Below are 20,234 nucleotides of genomic sequence, written 5' to 3'. Positions count from 1 at the left end.
CCAACTCTCACATCCATACATGACTACCCAAAAAACCCCTTAACTTAAAGACACTGAAATCTGGGAATTTACAAAACACTGCTCGGCCACCATCAATTTTTGACCCTAGTCTACCATATGCCAAGCTGTGGAATGAGTATTTTACAAGTAGTTCCCTTAACAATCCTGCTAGTGAGGTGGTCTGTTTTACAGAAAGTGAAAGTTGCTCAGTCGTCTCCAACTCTTTGTGACCCCTGTGGACTATCCATGGAATTATCCAGGCCAGAATACTGGAGTGGGTAGCCTTTTCCTTCTCCAGGGGATCTTCCCAACCCAAAAATCAAACCCAGGTCTCCCACATTGCAGGTGGATTCTTTACCAGCTGAGCCACAGGGAAGCTCAAGAATACTGGAGTGGGTAGCCTATCCCTTCTCTAGTGGATCTTCCTGACCCAGGAATCAAACTGGGGTCTCCTGCATTGCAGGTGGATTCTTTACCAATTGAGCTATCAAGGAAGCCCATTTTACAAATGTCAAAATCAACGCTTACTTGCCAGGTAGTAAGTACCAGAGGAACTGGGACTGAATAAAGGCAACAGAGGCTCAACTCCAAAGCCAGTAATACTCTTTTTTTTTTTAATTGGAGGATAATTGCTTTACCAAGTTGTGTTGCTTTCTGCCATACAACAACATGAATGTCATAATTATCTATATATCCCCTCCATCTTGAGCCTTCCTCCCACTCCCAGCCCACCCCTCTAGATCACCACAGAGTGCCAAGCTGGGCTCCCTGTGTTATTTAGCAGCTGACCATTATATGCCAGTAAAAGTAGTACTCTTTTGCCCCTGCTGTATGGCGTAGAGGCTGCTCTGTGAGCGGAGCTGGGGTAGGCATCCTGCAGGCCATCTGTCAGCATTGTCCCCCTTGTAGATGTGCTTTCTTGCTGATCTGCTTTTCTAGGTGGTGGAGTCAGGGCAAGTGACAGAAGGAAGGTGGCTGTGTTCCTTGCAGTCTCCCTGGAATGTCTTCAAGGCCCTCCCTGTAAAATCACACATCCTGCTGACATCACTCACTGTGTTCCATTCTCATGCCTGACACAGGATCCTGTGTTGGTCACCATGCAGGTTATGACCGTGTTTGTGTTTGTGTTACTCCCTCCTTTGTAAGCTCCAAAGGGTTGGGCCCTTATTCATTGTTCCATCCCCTGCCACACTTGTACACTGGTATCCACTGAGTGACATCTGCTGGGTCTGAGTTCTGCTTGTGTCCATCTCATCAGGTGGTGAATTCAGGCAATCAGTTTACTGTCTGAGATGTTTGGTTTGCCATCTTCAAAACTGGGATACTAATTGTCACAGGTTAGATTACCTAGGAAACAGACTCTCAGATATAGACTAGTATGCAGGAGGTTTATTAGGGGGTGCTCTTGGGATCATTGCCAGGGAGGGAAAAGGAGGGGAGGAGAGAGGAAGAAGCAGGATCAGGCAGGGGGAGAAGTGGGGTTGCAGTACAGTCTCAATAAAGAGGATCTCTTGAGATAGCCTTTCAAAACTGTCCTAAGTCAGAATAAGAGTGCTAGGTCATGTGAGGTCTTCATATTGACCAGTCGCTGGATGTGAGGTGCCCCAGGAAGGGGGCATGACCTTGGGAGAGACAACTCTCTTCGGTCAGTTGAGGGCTATCTATGGGACTGAGTCCTCCAGTCCTGAGGGAAGATCTGGGTGGCTTATCACAGCCTCAATGGCAGAAGCAACTTCCAGGGTCATTGGAAAGCTGATATATACAAAAGCATACTCAAAAGTGCTAAGCATAGACAGGGTTTTAGTTGTTGTTAATATTATATGTAATATATATAATAGTAATTATATTTATAATTATATGTGTATAAATGTATAATATATGTACTATGTATACATACATAATAATGTATTAATATATAACTACTATTAGTATTTATATATATATATGTACTGGGGAATCAGTAAATGTTTCTTCAACTGAGTTTAGTCTGTTTTCTTAGAGTAGGGTCTCAGAATCAGGAAGTCAGTATATACCCTTGTTTTTATTCCTCTCACTTCCCCAAAGACACCCTTTCCCCTCTCTCTTTTGTTATTAATCTTGTCTTAAAAGTGCTTATACTATCTTATTTTTAAACCTCTAGGGTTGGTTTGATTTGATTTCCTTTCCTCTGAAATGACTATTCTGAACTCTGACCTTAATCTGGGATGGTTAGAGCAGCTGGAAGCACTTTCTTGACTATCTATCTATCTTCACACTTTATATCCCTTATAGGCTCAGAGAAATTCTAAGTCCTGGTGCAGTTTTTAAATATTGCTAACATTATTCCTATCAGCGAGGTTAATTAAACATCATTGAGTGCTGGCTCTAGCATTCCCAACTTTGTACTGACCCTGGAGTCAATTCTGTCAGCTTACGGAGCTCAGACATGAGAACACCTTGGCAAAAACCGTCAGTATGGAAGATGAATGTTCCAGAGATCAAGAATATTGAGCAGCTCTGAGTCAATTCCAGGGACCAGCTGCTTATAGGAAGAACTGTGTATGGGAGTTCAAAGGTGTAATACATTCTTGATTTCACACACACACACACATAGAGATTGCTTAGGCAGTTATTCTACGAATTTCATCATATGATTTCTCTCAAACATGCACTCATGCGAATATATTTCTAACTCACAATTCTCACTGTCACTTCCCTGCCAAATATCTTCTGTAGCTCCTTAACATCTCTACCATAACATCTAAAATCATAGGAAAGCTCTTTTAGTTCTCTGTATGTATCAGGATCTTTTATATCCATGCCATTTCCTTTCCCCAGAACACCTTCTCACTATTATGCATTCTTGAGGTCTCAGTTCAGATGTCATGTCCACCAAGCAAGCTTCTATGGCTTCCCCACAATGCCACAACACTTGCCACTCTGTATTGCCATTCCTCCCAAATTGTGAGCCACTGAATGGGAAGGAAATTAATTCATGGACCTGACAGAGAAGTGAGAGGATGAGGGTGGAGAGAGAATGAAACAAGTTATATGCAAAGCCGTTTTAGTTAAAACTTAGGTTCTGTAGAGTCAGAACTCAATTATGTATATGTCTAAAAGTGTGACATAATATATCTGATATTTGATTTTGTTCTTGGTTTTAAGAAGAACCAAGAACCATCTTTTGATCCAAAGATTAAAAGAGCTTCTAAGGAGAGGTGTCCTGACAGAGGTAAAACTTTCCCCTGACTGCCCTCTTGTGGAGGTGCTAGAAGAGCCCAGAGATGAAAGATAAAAACAAACCTTGTTCCCCAGGTTGAGAGAACAGTGTTCTGAATTGTTCATTGCTCTGTGTACTCAAGCTGCCATATGTAGGTAATTACAGATTTTTAAAGAATTAGAGTATACCAAGACTTGCCTCAAACAGAATTCAGTTTGTCTCTGGTAGATCAGATAATTCCTTGAGAATATTAGAATATCCAGTGTGAAGGTTAATGAACAGCATATGGGGAAAGGCCATGTGTGGTTAAGAGAGGTCCCTGGCGGATTTAAGTGTAGATGCACACCAGCTTTCACTAGCATATCTTCACAAGCTGAAGGAAGCACTATTAAGCAAGAACACTTTAGGTTCTATTTCCCCTAGACCAGTGGCTCTATCCATGCCAAGAATCATCTGCTGAGCTATGTGGAAACACTGATTTCTGAGCTTCTAATTCAGATCTGATTCAGCGAGTCTGGGCCAGAGCCTTAGGAGTATGAATTTTAGTGAGTACCCTCTTGTGATTCTAATAGATGAGACCCCACATATCTTTCAGTGGAGAGAGATTTTGTAGAGTCATGTATATACTTTTCCATAACTAGGGCAACTTTCTGTAGAAGTCATGATATTCTGACCTGTCATTCCATATAGTGTACTTTTTAGACCTCATGCCCTGATTTTTGGCTTGAAAGACATGGTGGTGTTCATTTCTGTACATGGGATTGCTAGTTAGAATTAGTGCTTGATCTATAAGTATGGGACAGTTTTCCTAGCTCCTTTCCTCTCTTCCTCCATGTCTTTGTACCCACCCTCCTGTCTACCTGTCTATCTATTTACCTTTGTACCTGCTTACTCATATTTATGGACCAACCTATGCTCTATGCCCTGTGCCCAGTGAACCACAGGAAGAGCCAGCCTTTTGAAACAGAGGTTACCCAAGATTTGGGCATTTTTGAAGGGGAAAGATGAAAGGCACTGGCTAGGAAAATAACTTCCTCTGGAGAATAATACCAACTACCGTTTCTTGGGTCCTGATGCATAGAAGGTTTTGTTTAAATCCTCCTAGCAAATCTGGTGGGTATGGGGTTTGATTCTAACATGATTTTGCCCCTCCTACCATCTTCTTGAGGCTTCTCCTTTGCCCCTGGACGTTGGGTATCTTTTTTTGTTGGGATCCAACATTCTCCTGTCAATGGTTTTTCAGTGGTTAGTTGCAATTTTGGAGTTCTTGTAGAAGATGAGAGCACATGTCCTTCTATTCTGCTATCTTGGTTCTGACCCACCTTGGGTCTCAGCTATGAAGATAACACAACCCTTACGGCAGAAAGTGAAGAGGAACTAAAGAGTCTCTTGATGAAAGTGAAAGAGGAGAGTGATAAAGCTGGCCTAAAACTCAACATTCAAAAAGCTAAGGTCACGTCATCCAGTCCCATCAGTTCATGGCAAATAGATGGGGAAACAATGGAAACAGTGACAGATTATTTTCTTGGGCTCCAACATCACTGCAGATGGTGACTGTAGCCATGAAATCGAAAGACTCTTACTCTTTGGAAGAAAAGCTGTGACCACCCTAGACAGCATATTAAAAAGCAGAGACATTACTTTGCCAACAAAGGTCCATCTAGTCAAAGCTGTGGTTTTTCCAGTAGTCATGTATGGATGTGAAAGCTGCACCATTAAAAAGACTGAGTGCTGAAGAATTGATGCTTTTGAACTGTGGTGTTGGAGAAGACTCTTGAGAGTCCCTTGGACTGCAAGGAGATCAAACTAGTCAATCCTAAAGGACATGAGCCCTGAATTTTCATTGGAAGGACTGATGCTGAAGCGCCAATACTTTGGCCACCTAATGCAAAGAACTGACTCATTGGAAAAGACCCTGATGCAGGGAAAGATTGAAGGCAAGAAGAGAAGGGGATTACAGAGAATGAGATGGTTGGATGGCATCACTGACTTGATGGACATGGGTTTGAGCAAGCTCCAGGATTTGGTGATGGACAAAGAAGCCTTGTGTGCCTCAGGCCATGAGGTCACAAAGAGTTCGACACAATTGAGTGACCAGACTGAACAGACTGACCATTTCTTGAGCGCATACTAGGAGCCAGGTAATCTACAAGGCTTTTTAGGTACATTATCACTAACCTAGGGAAGCAGTTCCCTGGTGAGAGAACTGGAAGCTTAAAGAGATAATGTAACCATTTAAGTTGTCCAGAGTCACCAAATTTGAAACTATAAGTTGAATCCAGGTGTGTCTGACTCCAAAGCTCACTGCTTGCCATCTCTAACTACCTGCAGATGGGCACCAATGCTCATCAGCCTTTTCCAGGTCCATCAGTTAGTTTCTTTCTCATTAAACATAGAATTTTAGGTGAAAACTCCATTTTCAAGGACTTAGCAAATCAAGAATTTCTCCAGGGCACTGCTACAAACATCTTCCCAGTTTTTGAAAAATCTAAAAATCGGTTGCATATAAGCAAAGAGAAGTATGTTTACTGTGTTTTTTTAAAGAGGTTTCTGAAGGTTGTTTAAGGACTAAACTGGGCAGCCATATTTCTTAATTTTGTATTTTGTGGAGAACCTGCGGCATTGTTGGCACTCCTAAAAGGTCAATAGCAAGTTGTTTGATATTTCAAGTTAATTGTGAGTCTCTGCATGTTTGCATAGCTGAACCTTTATTGCTAAAGGTCCCTTATAAATGTTGCATTGCCCTCAATGTTTGAGGCTGCCTTGAATGCCTTGTATGCCAGTGGAAATGCATTTGTTGCAATGGAAAAGCATTTGATTTAACACAGTATAGTTCAGTTTCCTTTAGTCATCAAAACATTAAAAAAAATTAAATTTCTGTTTTTCTGGCTATGAAAGAAACATGTTCAAGTGTTTAAATTAGAAAAATATAAAACAGTGTGTAAAGAAGATGAAAGTGTTAGCTGTTCAGTCATGTCTGACTCTTTGTGACCCCATGGACTGTAGCCTGGCGGATTCTTCTGTCCATGGAATTCTCCAGGCAAGAATACTGGAGTGAGTAGCCATTCCTTCTCCAGGGGATCTTTCCAACCCAGGGATTGAAACTGGGTCTCCTGCATAAAGATGAATCACCCATAATCCTCTCATCCAAGAATAATGGTAGTACTAATTTTAAAGATGCTCTGTGAGTAAGGTGTGCTTACTGTGTGTCAGCCACTGTTGTGAGATAGATGAGATAATCCTAACTTTGTAGATTTGGTAACTAAGTCTTAGAAAGGTTAAATACTGTCCTCCTGAGTGGCAGGTACTGTAGCCTGGATATAGCATTCTATTTTTTTCCCTAGTTCCAAAGCTAATGCTTTTTGTGCCTCTCCCATGTAATCACTGTTAACATTCTAGTATGTTCCTTCCAAATCATTTTTATGCATATTTTTCATAGCTGAGATCATACTGTGAACACAATTTTTGACCCTCCTATTTTAACTTAACATAAGGGCATAAGCATTTTTTCTATATAATCTGGCTCTGCCTCCCTCTCTGACTTCATCTCATACCTGTCTGCCAGCTTTCAAGATCTCATGCAGAAGACAAATACGATGAACTGAGGTTTAAAATGCCTTCATCCCTTAGTTGTCCCAAGTTCTTCCTCCATCATTGCGATGTATCCTCAATCATCCTGGTAAAATATTTATTAAGTGACATTCTGTAAAAAGTAAAAAAAAAAAAAAAAAAAGAAGTCTTATAAGTATTTTTTAAATAATAAAAAAAAAAATGGATGTCACATTCCAACCACACTGACCTGTGTGTTCCTGGAAAAAGCCTGGAGTGTTCCTGCCTCAGGACCTTTGCACAAGCCACTCCCTCTGGATCAGCTGTTCATGTCTCAGCTCTCAAATGGTTAGTTTTTTTTTTTTTTCTCTCATCCTTTAGATCTGAGCTTAAATGTGTAGGTTTTTCCTGAACGTCTGTCTCAAGCAGGTCATTTTCTCTTTCTTAGTCCTTGTGGGTTTCCTTCATAGCACCTGTTACAACTTACTATCAGTTTATTTTATTTGCCTTTGTATTGTGTCCTCATGTCACCTTCATCTTTGTGGATCTAGCCTAGTATGGGCCTAACATGATTCTTTACTGAACACGTTTGTATACATGTGCATGTGTGCGTGCTAGGTTGCTTCAGTTCCATGTAAGTTCCACATAAGGGTACCAGTCACACTGCACCCTTGCTAGTGTGATCAGTTTCAAAAGTCTTAGCTAAGTATACATCTGTGAAACTGTCCCCTCAGTAAAGTTGTTTTAAAATAAAGCGAAATGGACAAAAAGAAAAAGTATTAGCTTTTTTGATAGGTGACTCAAATGATGCCTACACATTATAGATATCCAGACAATTTTGTTGAATGAATAAAGGAATCTCACTTGATAAGGGGATGATATAAATTGACACATGGCCAGAGTTTCAAGAACACTTGAATCCTTTTCTCGTGAATCCATTTTCTTATCAGGTCACACAGAGATGTGTAAGTGCAGAGAGTGATGGCAAGCAGAGGCGCACAACCGGGCCCCATCTTCAGCCCCGGTAAGCTGGGCTGGACCTTGCAGAGGATTCCTTTTTTTGGACCTACGGGCAGCCAGAGCCTAAAAACAGGGTTGCTCCCTTTCCCTTTTCCCTACATCTGCATCAGAATGGTGAGCAAAAGAAGACTGTTACTGCTGGAAGAGACCTCTCCAAATGTCATTTTGATATCATCTCCTTAGCAGATGAGCTACTATTTTTATTCATTATATCAAATTAACAAAGACTTTTAAAACTGATAATATTTAATGCATGGCATAGTAAAAACTTTACCCTCTGAGACTGAGCCAATAAAAAGCTCCTGAACCTGACTGGATTTATTCCTGCAAGCCTCTTTTTCAAGTGATCAGTGAAGGGGGAGATAAAACCAGAGACCTGCCCTATCAGTGTTGTTTTCATGTATGTGTTTTTTAAACTAGTCATGAGGTTAACATCTTATGGGAAAAAATCAAAATAACTTTTTGGCCAACCCAATATTTTCCAAATGTTTGTTAGCCAGTTTTAAGCCCTCTTATGGGTAACTGTTCACATGTTTTTGTCTGAGTCTATGTTGATGTCTTTTGTAATATATTTATGTGAGTGCTTTAAACAGTAAAAGCAGTAATCCTGTTTTATATCTGTGGCAAATGTTTTTCCATATTATGTTTCTTATAATTTTTACTGTTTTAGTCTTATTAAGCTTTTAAATTTACATGTAGTCCATTCTGTCAATTTTTTTTTCTTGTTAGTTGCTTTTAAACTTAGAAAAATCCCAGATTGGATAAATGGTTACTCATATTTTATTCTTATTTTATGTTTTGATGAGTATGTCTGGTTTAGAAGGTGTTTTTAGTTGTATAAAGGAACACTGAAATTGTTTGAGTTCCAAGTACCTGGTTCTGTAGTACCTTCCCTGAAATTGGTGTAAACTTTTTTTTTCCAATTTGGCTTTGAAAAAAAATAGATTTCAAAAAGAGGTTATGTCTAGATAAGCTTTAGAGGTATTTCTTTGTTTAGTTCCTTGGAATCATTCAGCTTTTTTTATGCTCTCCCTGCTATCTCCTGGAATAGTATGCAGAGGAACCCTTTAGCATACTAACATAATAAGGATGCTTTTTATGGCTTAAGAGATCTTGGGAATCCTTGGGAAATTGTTCAGTGACTCTCTGCAATGGAATTAATGTGTTTAAGCCAGAAGCCTGAATTCTATGTAAGAGATACATTTTCAGAGCTCTCCTCGCTGTGAGCTCTACTACCCTCCCTCCCGCTGTCCCAGGAGTGGTGTGCACTTACCCCCGCCCGCCCCCCACCCCAGCCGCCCCAGATAATTAGATTGCTGCCAGTGTTCCTTTGTTGCTTGTTTTTCACAGACGGGAGGTTGTGTATTATTCTAGAAGGCTGGGGGCTGCTGTGGTGCCCCCACAGTGCTTTGTCTCAGGAGCTCCACAGATCCAAGGCTGGTCCTTCATTCTGAGCACCTCAAGTCACTCCCTGGCCTTGGCTCTCCTTCATCTAAAGGGAGAGACTCGCAAAGGCAGGTTTGACCCTTGAGTCAGGAAGATCCCCTGGAGCAGGAAATGGCAACTCACTCAGTATCCTTGCCTGGAAAACACCATGGACAGGCGAGCCCGGCAGGCTGTAGTCCGTGGGGTTGCAAAGAGCCAGACATGACTGAGCAACTGAGCGCACACACTGACTGTTCTTACTTGTTTTTCCAAAGGGAGAGTGCTGGTACCCAGGAAGAGGGTGGGAAAAGCAGTTATCTTATTGGCTTTAAACTGAAGAAAATGAGCCCACACTTTAAGGATATTCATTTTATCATCCATTATTTTCCTTAGACAGACCTTGTTGGAGCAGGAGATTCTTTTCCTAATCACTATACTGATTTGGATCCCTGAAACAGCCACGCAGAAATGGAACTCTGAAATATGATTTATTTTAAATTAATGTGTTTTCTTATTTAAACCAGCCTGTTGTAATAAGGAAACAGAGGCACAGAGAGGGTTAGGGATTTAGCCAAGATGTTACTAACTAGACACAGCTACTTAGTTACAGAGTAAAGATGCTTGGTGTTCATGTCTTCCACGCCAGGACTTTCTATTGCTTCTTTTCTCACAACCTCCAGAGAAGTATATTTTACAGCTTTGGCAACGAACAACAAACAGAATACATCTAGCTTCTATTTTTAAAAATTGTTTGCTAAAATGACCCACTGAGGACAGATACATTTTTATTTTTGTGAATTTCACCTTAGTGATGTGACGTAAATTGTAACCACCTGAAGTAGACGCTGACTTTTCCACATAAAACTTGCTATAGACTAAATAATGTCTAAAATTATGTCTAAAATTTATATGTTGAAGCTCTAACACCCAGTGCGACTGTATTTAAAGGTGGAGGTTTTAGGAGATATTTGAGGTTAAAAGTGTTAGTCACTCAGTCATATCCAACTCTTTGCAACCCCATGGACCATAGCCCACCAGGTTCCTCTGTCCATGGGATTCTCCAGGCAAGAATACCGGAATGGGTAGCCATTCCCTTCTTCAGAGGATCTTCCCCACCCAGGGATCGAACCCAGGTCTCCTGCTCTACAGGCAGATTCTTTATTGTGTGAGCAATCAGGGAAGCCCAACTAAAGTCAAATGAAGTCATAAATGTGGGGTCCTAATTCAGTAGGACTGGTGGCCTTATAAGCAGAGGAAGAGAGAGATCTTTCCCTCTCTCTGCCATGTGAGTCCACAGCTAACATGAAAGTGATCACATCTATGAGCCAGGAAAATCACTATCATCAGAACCCATGACACCTTGATCTAAGGTTTCCAACTTCCAGCACTGTGAGAAAATAAATTTCTGTTGTTTAAATCACGTGGCCTATGATATTTTGTTATGATAGTCCAAGCTGACTAATATACAAGTTTTATTGTCTTACTACATTCTGGTTCTTAGACTCAGCAGACCTGAAAATTACAAGATCATTGAGAATGATCTGTAGTTTTTTATTTCTCTGTTTTTGTGTTCCATTTTTGGCCACGCCATGAGGCATGCAGGATCTTAGGTCCCCAACTAGGAATAGAACCCATGCCCTCTGCAGTAGAAGCATGACACCTCAACCACTGGACCTCCAAGGAAGTACCATGATCCATGTTTTAGAAAAAATTGTTCTGATGGTTTCTTTGATGCTCTGGGTTCCTTTTGTGGATTTGAGTTGTGAATGCTTCAGAGTACTTGCTTTATTTGTAAAAAATAGCTCTTTTTTTTTTTTTTGACTGGTAAGAAATAGCACTTTTTTGACTGGCAATGTCCTGGCTCACTGGTGGGTGGCAGCTGGCCTGTCTTCCATTAAACCAGGAGTAAAGGCTATATTAGCGTCATGATGTCACTGCAGCCAGAGTTCTCTGCTATGCTCGGAACTCACTGCTGGGCTCCTGAAATCACTTAATTAAAGATAAACACACATAATACCTGAACAGCATTACTGTGCTGATTTTGTCTTCCCTGCCATGCTGAGTTATTAATTAACATTTGTATAAAACATCTGAATCATAGAATTCTTTTAGGAGGTCATCCCTTCTCTCTGTAGACCAACTCTTCCACACGCATCTCTAATGAAATTCTGAGCTTCTCATCTTCCACACCACAGATTTGGTACCCTCACACCAGTGGATCCAGCTGATGTCAAAATTGGAAGCGAATATTTAACAATGCAACCTCGGACAAAGTATGAGATCTAAAAACGTGTGACCTTATGCCTTATGAAGTTCTTTTTTTAATGAATGTATTAGCTCCGTTTTTTAAAAAATTTAATTGAAGGATAATTGCTTTACAATGTTTACAGTGTTGGCTTCTGCCATACAACAACGAGAATTAGTCATAATTATATATATATATATATATATATATATATTCCCTCCATCTTGAGCCTCCCTCCTATCCCCCCACCTCATAAATTCTTGAAATAAAAGAAACCCTGTCCGTGGTCTGCAGGTGTTAGCAGAGCGGTAATGCTACTTTCATTATGTTAACCACCTCTGAGGATGGACAGGCTCCTTGGATCACTCAAGGTTCTAGAAATCAGGAAACAAGAAAGAAAACCCACCCACATAGCCAGTGAGCACCTCTCATATCCTCCTACAGACCTTGTTCTCCAAATGCTATTCAGTAGAATAATCAGTTAAACCTTGGCGAGCTGCAGTGATGCTTCAGATCCATTCAGATGACTATATTTGGTTCCTAGAAGGGTTCCTAGACAGGGTGAAGCAAGCAGGGTGCAACCACAGCTCTATTTAATAGCCGATGATGTTGACCTAAAGCAAGGCTTGAGGAGTCCACAGCAAAACTCTATGACTATGAGCCACTCTGAAAACCAACCAGCTCCCTAAGGATTATCTGGCCCACTGCCAGATACTGGGATCAAGAGGAGAATTCAACATGATCTGTGGCCTTGCAGAGCTCTCAACATAGTGGGAAAGAAAGACCTATAAACCTATCATTGCAGCATGAAAAGTGCTGCAAAAGTGGAAAGGAAACAGGGGACGGAATAGGAATAGAGAGGAGGGTACCTAATGCATAGTCTTAAAAACTGGCCAAATTAAGTTAAAGAGATAAGACGTTGAGACCTTGTCAGTTACCTTTTAGATTCTAGGTAAACTTCATAGTTTCTCATTGCAATGAAGAAAACCAAATTTTGATATATGTCTTTTAAACTTTGAATTTCAGCATTTTTTCAAGTGTTGGCATCTTAAAAACTTTCTCACCCTTTTTGTAGTTAGAATGGACTAGAGAGGTGGGTGTGTGTTTTCAGTGGATGCTGCCTTGGGTGGCATGGATGAAGCTGGGTGCAGGAGAACGCAGCTACTGGCTAAGGCCACCTGCAGAAGAACAGCCAAGTGTGGAACCTCAGTGTCCAAGGGACTCAGTTATTTGTTTTTAAGAGTCATGTAAAAACCTGGCATTTGGGGTCCCAGCATGGAAAGCATAGCATTGGGATTCTGAGATTGATATTTGGGCATTAGGCAGGTAGAGATTGTAAGAAAGTGTGTCCACTGGAGGCAGTTGGAGGATTCTGGTGCTGAGACCAGTGGAACACGGCAGAGGCCAAGCAGGCTCAGTCAGAGGTTCTGTACATCAACCTGCCTGAGTCTCCTTCTCCTCCTGTTCAAAATCGTGATAGTTTGGTCTGTCTGATAGTTATAAGGGATAAATGAAGCTCACATGCCTACAGCACTGGTCATTGAGAAAAATCTAACCTTCCCCACCCTTCCTTCCTTCCCATACCCCCTTCCCCTGCCTTCCTGCACTACTCATTTTCACTTTTCAGGAACTCGTAGTCAGTCAGTCACTCGGTCATGTCCAGCTCTTTGCAACCTCGTGGACTGCAGCACGCCAGGCATTCCTGTCCATCACCAACTCCCAGAGCTTGCTCAAACTCATGTCCACCGAGCCAGTGATGCCATCCAACCATCTCATCCTCTGTCATCCCCTTCTCCTCCTGCCTTCAATCTTTGCCAGCATCAGTGTCTTTTCTAAAGAGTCAGTTCTTTGCATCAGGTGGTCTAAATATTGGCACTTCAACTTCAGCATCAGTCCTTCTAATGAATATTCAGGACTAATTTCCTTTAGGATGGACAGGTCCGATCTCCCTGCAGTCCAAGGGACTCTCAAGAGTCTTCTCCAACACCACAGTTCAAAAGCATCAGTTCTTCAGTGCTCAGCTTTCTTTATAGTCCAACTGTCACATCCATACATGACTACTGGAAAAACCATAACTTTGACTATATGAACCTTTGTCGGCAAAGTAATTTCTCTGCTTTTTAATATACTGTCTAGATTGGTTACAGCTTTTATTCCAAGGAGCAAGTATCTTTTAATTTCATGACTGCAGTCACCATCTGCAGTGATTTGGGGCCCAAGAAAATAAAGTTTCTTACTGTTTCCCCATCTATATGCCATGAAGTGATAGGACCAGATGCCATGATCTTAGTTTTTGAATGTTGAGTTTTAGGCCAGCTTTATCACTGTCCTCTTTCCCTTTCATCAAGAGGCTCTTTAGTTCCTCTTTGCTTTCTGCCATAAGGGTAGTGTCATCTCCATATCTGAGGTTATTGATATTTCTCCCAGAAATCTTAATTCCAGATGTGATTCATGCAGCCTGGCATTTCTCATAATGTACTCTGCATATGAATTAAATAAGCAGGGTGACAATATACAGCCTTGACAAACTCCTTTCCCAATTTGGAACCTTCCATGTATGGATCTAACTGTTGCTTCTTGACCTGCATACAGATTTCTCAGGATGCAGGTAAGGTGGTCTGGTATTCCCATCTGTTGAATTTTCCACAGTTTGTTGTGATCCACACAGTCAAAGGCTTTAGTGTAGTCAACAGCTCATAGTACACAGATCTATACTAAAATTTCCTCTACAAAATGTACCAATAATGCTTCTAAGGGAGGTGGAGATACAGTAACTTCTAAGACCCTTAGTGTGGTATTGCTATTTGAATAAATGGAAGGAAAATTTGCTACAATAAACAAACAACCCTAAAATCTCCGAGACTTAACAAGGTTACTTCTTATTCACACCAGAGTTCAGCAGGGTTTGGAGAGGCTGTCATTTTGCTGTCATTCGGGACCCAGCTCCTCCCATTTAGTGGCTCTGCCTTCCTTTATTGGCTGGGAGTTTTCTTTGGTACCTCTGCATCTACTTAGTAGGCAAGGAAAGAATGAGAAGATAAAACATCATACAGAAGTTATTTATGGACCAGGCTTAGAAGTGTTTATTTCTACCCACATTCCAATGGCCAGAACCCAACTTACTCAGCCCCACTGTTGCCTAGCTGGGTGGCCAAGCAGGAAAGGAGATAAGATTTGGTGGACACATAGTAGTCCTTGCCCCATGGCCAGAACTACCTACAATTGGGCAAATTATTGGGAAAGAAGTGAATAACCTTCTCTCATTGAAGCTCTATAAGCAGAGTCTAGTGACCCTTTGTTTGGTATATGCTGTTGGGGTGGGTGGGGGCCTTTCAAGACAGAAAAATGAGAGGACATTTCTCTCTGTGAGATTCTCTGATTTGGTAAAACAGCAGAGAATTGGAACCAAATTACCTAGCTGAATTTCTTGTGCCTTAAACTGAGTTCTTGGAGTAGAAATAGAACATTGAATTTCACTTCATAAATTGTTCTTCCAGCTTGATGTATTGGAGGTTTTTAGCACGCGGGATCACACCTGGCTGCCCGCCACCTTCTGCCATTGCAGATACGCTTACAGGAAGCTGTAAGAGGATCTGTTTCTGATGCTGGCGGCATCTTACTAAAATGCTTTTGCTGGCATCATGGAACAGGAGCAGAATTCAGCTGGGACCAATAATGAGGCTATTTAGAAAGTTCTTTCCTCCACCACCTGACAAGGCAGATATGGTGGGGACTTTTCCACTCTTATTCTGTCGATGGTGGCCGAAATTAGTTCAAGACCATCAAAAGTGTTTAGACCTCGAGAGCTGAAGTCCCAGACCCATAAAGAGGACAAATCCTCTTTTTCCTATCTAGTAAGAGAAAAAGAAACTCACCCCAGAGACTCCCAACACAGAGGTTTGTCACCTATTTGTTCTTTTAACAGACCTCGAAAAAGCACAGCCATGTGTTAGTTTGGAAGGAAAAAAAGTATTGGCCTTTGTTTAAAATATCTCTAGGTAACATTACTGTGGCTGATGCTTTTGCCCTATGAAGTAATATTAAATTGAAATATTTTTTTCTAAGCACTTTCACGTCTATCTTCTCATTTAAAACTCCTGGTTATTATTGTGTGAGCTAGGGATTTCATGATTTATTCTGATTTAATAGATAAAAGACTACTTGAGGTTCAGAGGGATTAAGTGACTTGTTTAAGGTCTATGAGATGTGAATCAAGATTAGTACTCAGTTATCTACACTTCCAAACTCTTTTGCTAGACCACATGAGGTTATCTTAGCTGATGCTTTCTCTTTGGAGTGGAGGGGGAGGGGTAGTGGTGTTATAGCCCATTATAATGGGTTCCCTGTATATGTTGACCCATTCATCCATCTGGCCATCCACAAACTCTGTAGCAGGCATTGTGTTTGAGATACAAAGATGAATGAGGGTCTTTGCCTTCAATTAGTTCACAGCTTAGTAGGGGAGATGGTTCTTGTTGTTTAGTTGCTAAGTCTGGTCCAACTCTTTGCGACCTCATGAACTATAACCCAGCAGGCTCCTCTGTCCATGGTATTTTCTAGGCAAGAGTACTGGAGTGGATTGCCATTTCCTTCTCCAGAGGATCTTCCCAACCCAGGGATCAAACCCACATCTCTTGCTTGGCAGGCAGTTTCTTTACCACTGAGCCACCTGTGAGACCCCTAGGGCAGATGCACATGTAGATAAATAAGGGATGGATACAATTATATGTGAAGACCCCAGGGTTGATGGGTGTGTACATGGGGAAGGAGCAGGATTGGACACACAGTGAAAGCATGGTTAGTTCTTTCTGGTAAGGTCAGGGATGGTGTCACAGAGTGGGTGACTTTTGAGCTAACTCTTAATGACTATAAGACACATTAAGGGCTTGGGGCATCCCAACCAAGGGCACCAGTTTGTGTGCAAAAGCATAAGAGATTGAGAGAATATGGCCCATGTATGGATATTCTGGCATATTTGAGGATGGTTTGGAGAGTAGTGAACTCTGAGGGGTATCTGGCAACATTGCTGAGATAAAAGTGAAGGATGACATTCTATAATGCTTGTATTCACTGGTGTCCTTGGGCCTATAGTGATATCTCAATTCTCTAAACTTAGGGAATGTTTTGGGTCTGACCTACTAGAGGCTTCCCTGGTGGCTCAGATAGTAAAGAATCTGCCTGCAGTGCAGTAGACCTGGGTTCGACCTCTGGGTTGAAGATCCTCTGGAGAAGGGAATGCCTACCCACTCCAGTATTCTTGCCTGGAGAGAATTCCATCGACAGAGGAGCCTGGTGGGCTACAGTCCATGTGGTTGCGAAGAGTTGGACACGATTGAGCGACTAACACTTTGACTTCAGTTCACATAGTCTAGTCCTTGATTGTGCATTCTCTTGTCTTATTCTGTCCTTATTCCCATAAGTCAGCTTGGCCTCCTTATTGTGATGGTAAATGTTCAAAGATCCTGAACCATGTCATGTTCTTGCTGCATCCCCTATCCCAGAACTAAGAAAAGTACATTGTGGATGCCAAGGAATTGCTTAGTGGTTTGTAAATCTTCAGAAATCAAGCAGTTAACTCTAGGGAATGTTCAGAGGGTATGACATCATGAGGGGGGAAGCATGTGACTTCCAGTTCAGTCAGGTAACCCAGCACTGTGCCAGTCATAGGGACATAGATGAAGACTGACTTTTGCCCTAGAAGAGCTCTCAGTCTTGAGTGGAAGGTAGACATGGAAGGCAGTCATTGCAATTCCATGAGAAATGGAATAATCTTAGGGACAAGTTCTGTGAGATGTCAAAAAGGGAACTGTTAATTCTGCCTGGGGGAAATTGGGAAGCTTTACTGTCTGCTCCTAGTCCGATATAATCTCTCAAGGCAAGGGATTTGTGTGCCTTGTTTAATGTTGAATTCCTAGTGTCTGGCACATAGTAGATGCTCTGGGAATTAATACTTGGACTTGATATTGAGGGGTGAGTATGTGTTCACCAAGCAGAAGAAGCAGGGGAGATTGTGATCCAGGCAGAGAGAATAGCTTGTACAATGATACATGTGCAAGTATACATTTTTATTTACCTAAATGTTGTTTCTTTGAATGTAATTCCAGAGAGTGTTCTTGTAGAGTGTGACTATTAGTGGGCTTTCTGGATAATGGTCTTTCTTTTGTTGTTGTTGTTTCTGACCATATGCTCCTCACATATTACTGTGCTAAGTGTCTTAGCAAGGGTGACCTTAACCAGCACATATTCACCAGGGACTTTGTCAACATCATAAGTAGGTATCAGATTAAGCTGGTTTTAGCTACTGTGACCACGTAACCTGATTTGCCTTGGACAGTGCTGATTTATGCCTGTTGTCTAAGCATAGTTATTAACAAAGCCTCCTTGTACTCTCAAATGTATGTGAGTTTGATCAAGAGAAGGAAAGGTTCCTTCTCTCAAGCACAGTCTGGAAAAGTGGTTGATGTAGAAAATCCCACCACCAGATTTCAGGGGCACTAATTCAACACTTATTTAACAGATATTGATTGAATGTGATTCTATTCTGAATACTCCAAGAATCTCCAAGGACGACCAAGACATGGTTTCTCCTTGGCCCTTATTTCAAACTGATGATTGCTTATATCCTGTCTTTCTCATCGTTGGTTGTGAGAATATCACAATAAATACTCTGAAAATGTTTGTTGAATGATTATAATGAGTCAGTGTATGCATACTTAACTCTCTCTTCCTTAGTTGCCCTCATCTGTCAATTCAGGGATAACAGTAATAGTACCTACCTTATAGGATTATTGTCATATTAAGTGAGTTAGTAAAGAGCTAAGACTAGTGCCTGGCATATTACTTATTGAGCATTTATGCCCAATTATTAGTGAAGGTTCTCAGTCATGTCTGACTCTTTGCGACCCCATAGACTGTAGCTTACCAGGCTCCTCTGCCCATGAGATTTTCCAGGCAAGAGTACTGAGTGGGCTGCTGTTTCCTTCTCCAGGAGATCTTCCCAACCCAGAGATCAAACCCAGGTCTCCTGCATTGCAGACAGACGCTTTACCATCTGAGCCACCAGGGAATCCCTTATGCCCAATAGATAGTAGTTTTTATGTGAAAGCACTTTGCAAATGAAACAGAGCTACCTATAGCTTTATATAGCTTAAAATTGAGAAAAACACCTATTTGGAAGCTTTGCTTAGGGAAGGTTGCATTTTTCAATTCATTCAACCATTTGATTATGAATCAGATATGATCCTACCCTTAAGGAGCTTAAGCCTAATAAGAGAAACAGACATGCAAAGAAAAGACTATAAACTTACCTATTTTTGTGTCATGAAACAATGGCTTATAAATTGTGGAGTCTGTTATAGGTCTGCTGGGTACTCCTTCATAGGCCATTCATTGAAAATCTCAGTAGAAGAGGAGATGGACATTGAGGTTAATCACGGAAGCAATGTAGTTAGATTGAAATTTTAGAAAGGTCACTATGGTTGGTAAGTGGGATTCAGTCAAAACTGGAGGTAAGAATATGTTGATGATAATAATCCAGGAAAGAGATGCAAAGACTTGAACCATGACAGTAGCATTGGGTGTAAGAAAAATTAAGGAGATATAATCTATGCAACCAAGCAGTAGGCAGGATTCTTGGGAAACTTTTTTTTCTCAATTTTTATTTATTTGGCTGCACTAGGTCTTAGTCGCAGCACATGGGATCTTTAGTTGCAACTAGCAAACTCTTTGTCGCAGCACATGGGCTCTATTTCCCTAACAAGGATCAAACCCAGGCCCCCTGCATTGGGAGCATGGAGTCTTAGCCACTGAATCACCAGGGAAGTCCCAGGACTCTTGGGAAAGCTACAGACAGCTTTTCTCAACAAAAAGAGATATATCTTGAAGGATAAGATAGAGACACCATTTTTATTTTCCAAGCCCCCTCTGGGTTCTTGTAAAACCTGTGTTGTCTTTGCTATTAATTGTTGAAGTTTGTATTTCTGTAAGTGAATAATGACTGGGAAGTGGATTAATTGTGACGCTATAAGGTAGATAGAAAGTATAAGAGGAGTAAGCACTATTACCCTGCTTGGTTGGGGAGCCTCAGAAGCTGAGACTTGCCATTTGGAGTCTCAGATAACAGTTGTTGTTGTTCAGTAACTAAGTCATGTCCAACTCTCCGCGACCCTGTGGACTGCAGCACACCAGGCTTCCCTGTCCTTAACTATCTCCCGGAGTTCAAACCCACATCCACTGAGTCGGTAATGCCATTCAACCATCTCATCCTCTGTCGTCCCCTTCTCCTGCCTGCAATCTTTCCCAGCATCAGGGTCTTTTCTAGTGAGTCAGCTCTTCACGTCAGGCAGCCAAAGTATTGGAGCTTCAACTTCAGCATCAGTCCTTCCAATGAATATTCAGGATTATTTCCTTTAGGATTGACTGATTTGATTTCCTTGCTGTCCAAGGGACTCTCAAGAGTCTTCTCCAGCACCATAGTTCAAAAGCATCAATTATTTGGCACTCAGCCTTCTTTATGGTGCAGCTCTCACATCCCTACATGACCATTACCAAATGCTTTAAATTAGATGTAATAGATAAGGAAACTTGGGCCCAAGGGTGGTAGCTTTGGTGCTAGAACCCAAGTCTTCTGACCCTCAATTCACCTTTAACCCACAATGTTATCATTTAGACTAGATTCGGTTGGTTTCCTCACTGGTTTCTGAGTTCCTCAGAGTGCCCAGGAAGTATGTGGGGGCAGGGTAGATATTTAAAGGGGCCCAATCTTCCTCCCACCAGGAGACCTGCACCATTTTACTT

Source organism: Dama dama, chromosome 20 (assembly GCF_033118175.1).
Source record: "Dama dama isolate Ldn47 chromosome 20, ASM3311817v1, whole genome shotgun sequence".
Classification (NCBI taxonomy): Eukaryota; Metazoa; Chordata; class Mammalia; order Artiodactyla; family Cervidae; genus Dama; species Dama dama.
The sequence above is the reverse complement of the archived record's forward strand: the minus strand, read 5'-3'. Positions refer to the sequence as shown.